We start from the raw sequence: 6,070 nt of genomic DNA on the forward strand, positions 1-6,070 counted from the left end.
GTATCTATGGGTTACTTAGAGTTGTTAATAAGGTATTACAAATATTTATGTTGCGTTTGATGCTAAAACGCCTCTTCGATTTCTTTTTTTTTTTGTCATTTTGCTCTAAAAAACTTTAAAATATGAATCTGTTTGTTGTTGTTGTTGTGGGTTTTTTTTGTAAATGTGTAAAAGCACAAATGATAAAATGAGGTAAACTTTGTATAACAGACCATACTGACAACCCGGTCCGAGCCAACCCGGTTGGCATCCGTACGAACAACCGCCACTGATACAAGTCCTTTGGTGTAGGCAGTGACACATATACTGACACTTGTCCCCAAACCATTTTTCTGGGCAACCTGAAAAACATTTTGTAATAATACTTTTAAAACATAATACATAGAATGTAAAGTACTTAGATATAACTTTCATAATATACGTAAAATACATAAGCAGATAACTCAGTTATTAACTGATGAGGACGTTGTTCGATGATTAGATTTGTTATTCAAAAAAAGTTATCAATTATGGTATCTAATCAATCTTGATTGAAACATTTCTACCAAATTTAATTAGCAAGAATGTATTGCACATATATTGGTGTTATTTAGGTTTTTTGTGTGTTTACATCACTTTATTATTCTTACATTGTTTAAAGTTCCTCTAAAGTGAATGATAATTTTTAAACAACTGTCATCATATGTTTAACCATTGTTACTGGTTGAAATCATTGGCATTTAAAAATAAACTTTAGCCCACGAATATTTTATATCATGAATACCATCCTTGAATGAATGTTAGCTCATGAACTGAGGTGCCACTTTAATAAACTATTATATGGTGGTTACTATTTCTGAAAAAATAAAATACTGTAGACAGACTAATAAGCAGAATGACTGATGATTCACACATGCGATGGGCATACACAAAATCATACAGAGAGAGAGAGAGAGAGAGAGAGTTAGAGCGAGTCAGAGAAATGTTACTCACGTGGTTTTGTTTCAGCTTTACAGACATAAACAAAAACAACAATGAATGCTAAATAAATATGTCGTGACTTCATGACTAGAAGCAGAATCTGACTGATGATTCTCAGACTAAACGCCAAATTGAAAGTTTGTCCCTCGTATAGAGGGAGCGTTTATTTGGATGAGTATATTGTGGATTCTCATCGCGTGAAGAGCGCTACTATTTCGGCGCCAAGGTTAGTTAAGGGTTATTATATTCATTAAAATAACACAACTAACAAATGACGTATTTACTGGCTATCGTTCTCACAATCGTGTAGAGAAAATCTACACTCAACATCTCCCTGATGGATATTAACAAGTATAATTGCCCGCTCCACCCCCCCCCATCCTCTCTTGCGACTAAAAATATAACACCTTAAATCCTCTTAATTGCAATTACTTTTTAAAATGACGTTTAAAATATTAATTAAGCTGAATTTAAACTCAATAGGTTTATTGATCAATTTATTCTTTAAATATAATTTACAAATTTACAAATTAAAAATATAACAAAGAAGATAGAGTAAAATCTAACTGTATAAAATACAAACGTGTGACCTCATACTTTTGGGTGCCCAATCCCTGGTCCCACAGTTTCAAAATCTGATCCAAGTCCCAACTTCAGCCTAGGGTCTCTCTTTCTATGTGCAGCCCTAGATTAAGTACATCTGGCTGCAGATGTTAACTGTTTTGGAAATCCCCCCTTTCTAGGTTGTACACAGCCCTAGATTAAGTATGGCTGCAGATGTTAACTCTTTTGGAGATTCTCCCCCCCCCCCCTTTTCTTGATTGTACACAGCAAATAAGCCTCAACTGGTGGGAACTGCTCAGGACTCTCTTGTAAGAAGTCATTAACTCTAATCCCTCCCCCCCCCCCCCCCACAATACTGGTTTAATGATTTAATAACGAATAAATAAGCTAATGGACTAGAATTAGCACACATGTTGTTTCTATGTCTTCAAATGATGTGACGATTGTGTAGATAGTTTATATCTCACTGGGAATAGAACTTTGCTCTCTCTTTTACCAAGAGTCGTGAGCTCTACCAGCTAACCATACCAGTTTAACGAATAAAAGGTGGAATATAATTCACGCACACTTGTTCCACTGGCTGCAAATAATGTGAAGAGTGTGTTGATGACTAATGGCTTTTTAATTGGTTGTTAACTGATAATACATGTCAGACACTTGTGTCAAGTGAGCAGCACTTGAAGTTTCACTGTGTAAACAATAGTAGAGTATTGGAACAAACCTCATGGGAACATACAACTAAGGGTGGTGGAATTCACGTACGGCTGGAAGGAGGATGAGTGGTTGATGCAGGCTTTTCAGTTGGCCCAACATCCGAATATCTATATATAATTCTCTACGTGGGACCATACGGGACTCCTCCCTCAAGTACGCACGCCAACCCGCCCCTTCCATCGCTTTCCAGGCATGCACAACAGACTATATAGCTATCACCCCCCACCCCCACCCCCACCTAACTGAAACGGTAGATAATTTATTGTATTCACAAACAGATAAACAAACAGCCAAACAGACATGCTAACAAAATTGCAAAACACGAATATTCGGACTCAGATGTCAAACGTCGCGATTTCTCGATTTCGATTATTTGCACGATTACACTATGTCCTCAACGCTTTGTATACGAGAACATAATGATTTCTTCTAATACCGGTTAGGCATTGCTGTAGCTCAATAAATTACATCGCATAATCATTATGAGGCTATATACACATTTACACACATCTTAAAAGGATTTCCTCTATGTATTACCAATAGTGTATTTTTAGACGCGTAACCTTGTTTTTTAAAAGTGAGTTTTTTAAATATAAAGCAGGCACTATATTTCTTGGATCATAGTTGTTTGGGCGAAGGTTCGTCCACACTACCGCCCAGGCGCCCCAGGGCTTATGAAAGCTTTTAGTGAACTTAATCAACCTCCGTAAAAGTGAGGTAGAACACAGCCCCAGGGGCGGTGCCGTGAGCTCTCTGGAGCCACCAGTTACACTACCGCAGATACGCCGTTTACAGTCTCTGATTCGGTTTAAACATCCAATGTTGTACGCCAGTGATCCTATTATAGGGTGCTCTATAAAACGAATATAGGCGCCATAGTGCCGCGGGTCTCCACACCGCAGGACATATATAGTAGGCCATCATATACATAAAGTATCGAGCTCTTTAAACCGAACTTGGGCACCATAGTGCTAACGGGGGAGCCAAATCGCACCATGACCTGTTCCGCAAGGTACAAAAAGGAAAAAATGATGATTATGCGCCATAGTGCCAAAGTGGGAGCTAGGAAAGCCAAAGTTCGCCCTTCCAGAGCGCCGCCCTCCGTGTTTTTATTTTTTCGCAGTAGCATTCCCAACAGAATGTTATCAACTTTCCAAAGTTTCATGGCGATCGGATGAATTGTGTAGTAATACATAAAGGCAAACACACCCAGACATATTTTCATCTTATACACATGTATATAGATATAGCGACCTATTCTTTTCTGTATAGATGCATAATATTGTATTATTTAATATTAATATTGCCACGGCCATTTACCCAGTTATCGTTTAAAATTACAATTTGTTCTCCGGTTTATCATTTGCACATAGGGGTCATCTATTTATGACGTCCACAGTGGGGAAGGGGTCCCAAAAAAATTGACTTTTGCGAACGCGTGTGGGGAATTAAGTGGACTCTTGTGAACGGGGGGGGGGGGGGGGGGTGGGGTGTCCAAAATCAAAAAAAAAATTGTGGACGTCATAATTGGATGAACCCAAAGCATAAAAGTCAAGTTTTGTCTCGTTAAGTAAGTGCTTTAAATGGTGTCAATTGGAACAGGAAACATGCGCTATTTGAAAGTTTATTTAGCTATGACATCATACGTTATAATGAAGCGTGACATTCTGTGTATTCTATCTGATGTTATATAAAAACTTCACAGCATGAATTTTATAAAACAAAAACATATAATACAATATTTATTTTTTTATTCTTTGTTGATTGTATTTTAAATGTAACAGCGAGAACATCCTTACCAGAAGCATTGTATTTCACTTCTTGTAGCAGTGATCTGTTTGTGTTAGTTACAGTTACATTGTAACCCTTCGCGAGTAGGAAACGCTGCGGTCGCTTTAGTTCAAATGTTGAGAGTGCCCCCCTCCCCCCACAGTTTTAAAAAGTTCCTTACAAATTTGTACTTGACGTTCAGATATCATTTTCAAATTATTTAGATTCTTGGATTTAAGTAAAAAAAACTCAGCTGTTTAGAAATGTCGGAAACTGTTTCGAAATATTTTTAAACCATGGCGTTTATGTACATTCTAGTTAGCGAAATTGATCTAGAATAATTGTATATAGATAAGTGTTTAAGACAAAGTTTTAAAAAGTATATAATGTTACATATTTTATAGGCTACATTGTTTAATTATTTTGAATGTGCGACACTTCATATGAATCGAACATTTTTTGAATAGTTACGATAGCGAAGTATCCCGTAAAATGTATTGTATACTTTAATTGTTACAACAAATTTGGTTTCCCTTCTGCAGTTTCTACTGACCAGCAAAATACCAAACGTTACGCTGAATACTCTAATTTGTTCGGCAAGACAACATACGATATATTCATCTCTTATCGAGATCAGTGCTTCTTTCAGGCTATTTTTTCTCGGGGGGGGGGGCACTTGAAATTTTCAGCGGAGAGGAGAGGGAGGGGCGGACACCATTTTCGGAGAGGGGGGGTGCGAACGCTGGTAAAAGTATATAATTTCTATGTTAATTCTATTGCATTCGTGGGTGCGGTAGACGTTCTTCGGGGAGGGGGCACTGGAAGAAACTATGCTTGAGATAAGATTTCGCTTCTCTTGGCACATCCATTGCCAGTTTTTCTGCAACTAGAAAAGAAGCTACGGCATCAATCAAAAATATTTTTGTTTGGGTTTTCACATCAATCTAATTTTTACAACATTTATAATAACTTTGGACCACATCCTACTGGCTAGGGGTCGGCATGGTCGAAACGGTAAACCGAAAAGTCTCGAGTTCGAATCCTCTGGCAGATGACAACTCCAAAATCAAACAATTGCTGTCTTGTAGTTTGTTCTTGGATTGGAAAAAGCTATGGAATCAAATCCAAAAAGAAAAGCAGGCTGAAATCGGAATCAATGGCCTCAATGGCGCATAACCAGTTGACACGTATCCTTAATTGTGATGGAGGGGATCCCTTCCACCTTCCAACACTAAAAATTAAAAACGGAGAAGAAAATGAAGAAGATCCTACAGGCACGATATTGGATTGTATTGGAACACATTGAACATCGTGGTTGGACTGTAACATTTACAATCGTAACGTGAAAAACATTAAAATTATCGTTCGTGTTGATATAGAGAAAGAAACACGCCCCAAGATTCTTGAGCCGACCACGATCCTGTACTAGCTATGTCGCTTGTTGTTACAGTTTGGCATGTTTTAAGTGGTAGATAGTCCCAACTGCTCAAGTAACACTTGATCTATTTCCTGTCACAACATTGTTTGTATAGTATTGCAAGGGGATGTTTCTTTTTTTGGCTCAACGAATTGTCAGTGTTGATTATTTTAAAAACCAAAATGTGCTTGGTGTAACTGAATAGAACACAAATACTTTGTTGATAAAGCAAGATATAACTTGAGCCATTGTTAGATGGAAATCGCTGAAAAGTTGATACAGAACTACAAATTTGATATAATACTTGTATATGAAATTTCATTAACCTAGCTGTAACAGACACACGTACACACATTTACAAACACACATAACACACACACACACAGACATACGGACAGAATTGCAAAATTATGTTATTCCGACACAGTCAGGTGTAAAACGTCGAGATTGTAAAAATCTCTATTTTTTTTTTGGACGATTACAATACTCCCTCTATACTTCGTATACAAGAAAGTAAAAATGGGCGGCATTGTTTATATACACTGACCCTTTAAAATACAATCCTAATCACCGAAACCAATCTAGCCCTAACATTAAACTGTTCTTTTATCTGATGTTACATTAAGAAGTTCATCTTCGGTTTCC

The sequence above is a fragment of the Physella acuta genome, unplaced genomic scaffold (genome assembly GCF_028476545.2).
Source record: "Physella acuta isolate Inbredline_101_S28 unplaced genomic scaffold, ASM2847654v3 ptg000548l, whole genome shotgun sequence".
Classification (NCBI taxonomy): Eukaryota; Metazoa; Mollusca; class Gastropoda; family Physidae; genus Physella; species Physella acuta.